Source organism: Entelurus aequoreus, linkage group LG03, assembly GCF_033978785.1.
Source record: "Entelurus aequoreus isolate RoL-2023_Sb linkage group LG03, RoL_Eaeq_v1.1, whole genome shotgun sequence".
NCBI lineage: Eukaryota > Metazoa > Chordata > Actinopteri > Syngnathiformes > Syngnathidae > Entelurus > Entelurus aequoreus.
Window position 1 is genome coordinate 81610245 of NC_084733.1, and position 3274 is coordinate 81613518.

A 3274-nucleotide genomic window follows, 5' to 3' on the forward strand; every position below is an offset into this window, starting at 1 on the left:
TCTAACCTGTAACCTATTTTGAAAAATGTATTATAATTATTACACCAAATTGAGAGAATTGGTTGGAATCAAGAATCGATTCTGAATTGAATCGTCACCCAAGAATCGGAACAAATCGTTAATATATAGTATTTCCTTCCAAAATATTACAAAGTGGAATATTTGATGTGAGGTAATTGGAACCTTAAATAGGTCAATAATTCATAACATTGATTTTTATTCATTATTATTTTTTGAACAATGACCATTGCAACTTTTTCTCATTACATTTCACCTGTTTGCTCTTTTATTTCACTTTTTATGTTTTCTTTTTTACTAGTGTTTTTTAGAATGTGCCGCGGGCGAACCATTAGAACATTCTCTGCAATCTCAAATGTTCCCCAGGCCACAATCTGTTCTAAAAGTTTCCTAATCTTCTTCTAAGACTATATGATATTTTATTGAATTAAAAAAAAGCAGTCAACATCTCCTCATATTCAATAAATTAATTACTCCATAATGAATAGGCAAACTCTCCTTTTTGGTGAGTACAATACATAAAAACATACAATTTAAAGTTACACTATAGTAATGCATAGTTAATAAACATATAAAATATGACTAACACATTTACTAAGGTATACTTACTGGTTATTGCAGGTGCAACAGTGCCCTCTGGTGGACACATGATTACAGCAGTCTTCTCTTTGTCGACTTTGACAACTTCAGGTAGTCACTTATTTGGGGAAAAAATGGCAAATTTTAGTATTTTCTTTACTGTAATATACATAATATGTTTTTGATAGCTAAAGTGGCCGTTTTTTTTATTTATTTATTCAGAATAGTGCACATTAATGAACATATGTATACCGTATGAGCAAGATTATATCATAGTTGCTATGTGGCTTTACAGTGCAGAACATAAACAATACGGTGTGTGTTACAGAGTAAACCTTTTCAATCACGTTGACATTATACATTTATGACACAAAACAATGGCGGATTTTCACAAGTTAAAACCAAAGTTACCATTTCTGCTTGTTTGTGGTCCGAGGCGTGTCCTCAGCTTTTTATCTCGCATGGATACTTTTTGAAAAATCCTCATTTATGTACCCATCTTTGGCGGCCTTTGAGGGAAAAATCAACAGTTATTTATTATTAATAATAATTACAGTCTTAGCTCCATTATTGTGGGGGTTAAGGAGTAGTAAAGTAATACACCTCCTAAAATAACTACTCACAGTTATGGCAACTTTCAGAGGGCCGCCTGGCAACTATAAATATTAGTGTATTTTTACACAATTGCTTATGCATTAGATTATTTTTAACGTACAATTTGATGGATAGCTTGCTTTCAAATAGTCATCAATCAAGTAGATATTTTCGTATTTGTTTAATTTTGACAAACATTTTTTAAAATATATGATATTTGTTTTATTAGATGATATTAAATATATATATATATATATATATATATATATATATATATATATATACACACATATATATGTACACATACACACACAAAATTTTATTTTATTTTTTCTTAATATGATTTTATATTTATTTATATATATTAGGGCTGCAACAACTAATCGATTAAATAGATTAAAATCGATTATAAAAATAGTTGGCGATTAATTTAGTCATCGATTCGTTGGATCTATGCTATGCGCATGCGCAGAGGCAAAAATTTTTTAAATAAACCTTTATTTATAAACTGCAACATGTACAAACAGCTGAGAAACAATAATCAAAATAAGTATGGTGCCAGTATGCTGTTTTTTTAAAATAAAATACTGGAAAGGATAGAAATGTAGTTTGTCTCTTTTATCCGATTATTAATCGATTAATCGAAGTAATAATCGACAGATTAATCGATTATCAAATTAATCGTTAGTTGCAGCCCTAATTGAAATGAAATCAAAAGTCACAATTTTGAGGAAAAAAGTTGAAATTATGAGTTAAAAAGTCATAATTTATTAGATAAAAAGTCAAAATTTATGAGATAAGTGAACATTATGAAATGAAGTAAAAATTATGAGACAAAATCCTACTGATGAGATAAAAACTCAATATTATGAGATAAAAAGTCAAAAATTAGATACATAGTTAAGATTAAGAGATAAAGTTAAAATCATGAGATAAAGTCATAATTATGAGATACAAAATCGAATGGAAATTGTGGATTATGAGATAAGAAATTTGACAATATGAGATCAAAAGTCATAATTATGAGATAACTTGTTTAAATTATGAGATAGGAAAGTCATAATTATGAGATAGAAAAGTCGAATTTATGAGATAGTCATAATTATGAGATACAGAGTCAAAATTACGAGATAAAAAGTCGAAATTATGAAATAAATTTCAATGATAAGATAAAAAAAAAGTCATATTTATGAAAAAAAAAGAGTCAAAATTTGAGATAAAACGTTTTAATTATGCGATTAAAAAGTGTAATTTATGAAACAAAGTCATAATTACGATATAGAAAGTCAATGCGATAAGAAGATATAAAAGTTTGGGACAAAAAGTCATAATTATGAGATAAAAAGTAGAAATTCTGGGCTAAGATGCCGTTAGAAAGTTTTTATAAGTTTAATGAAGATTTAGTAAAACCTTAAATATACAAAATTAACGTAATTGTTAGCTAATAGCATAATGCTAGCGACGTTAGCAATTAGCTTGTACATAATATTGAAATGGCTCGCCCCAGCGCCACTACGAGGAAAAACTACACGAGACAGCAAACATTACAGTTAAATAAATATTATTATGTGGAATTAACACACTTACAGACGCTGCTTGAGCAAAAGATGAATTAATAGTTGAAAGTGCTGCCGATACAAATTGTCACTGCTTGATTTACTGAGCTGCCTGATCTGTTTGCACATGCGCCAAAATCTTAACCACTTCCGTCCCCAACTTTTTTCAAAATAATGTTTTTTCAAAATAATGTTGAGGAATTTTACCATTTATATCGTTTACTATGTCTTCCGTGTCTTTTTTTTCAGGGAGTTAGCAACCTTATTTACCAATAACCTCAAAAAGTCAACAGCTACACTTTAAAAATGTCAATCTTCATATAAACGGAATACCTGCAACGAGCCAATCTCACCAAAAGATGGCGCTGTTTCTACGAACAACGAAACACCGCGAAGTGGCGAGGGACCACAGTGAACATCAATTTGTGCCATTTTGACAACAAAATGACTGTTCAGCTTAAAATAAGTGTATATGGTCAATCTGACGACTGAATATGTTGCATGTGCGTGCAAAATATAGCAGTATT

General features: G+C 29.5%; 1 protein-coding gene across 1 annotated transcript in view; it reads right to left on the reverse strand.

Moving 5' to 3' along the window:
* Positions 1-2860, reverse strand: part of LOC133645965 (voltage-dependent calcium channel subunit alpha-2/delta-4-like) — a 90534-nt gene extending 87674 nt beyond the window's left edge. Inside the window, exons 1-3 of the mRNA XM_062040889.1 lie at positions 2779-2860; positions 1009-1106; positions 628-715 (exon numbers count right to left, since the gene is read on the reverse strand). The gene's annotated coding sequence lies outside the window, so the exon portion shown is untranslated. The remainder of the gene's footprint in view (positions 1-627; positions 716-1008; positions 1107-2778) is intronic.
* Between the last annotated feature and the right edge of the window lie 414 nt (positions 2861-3274).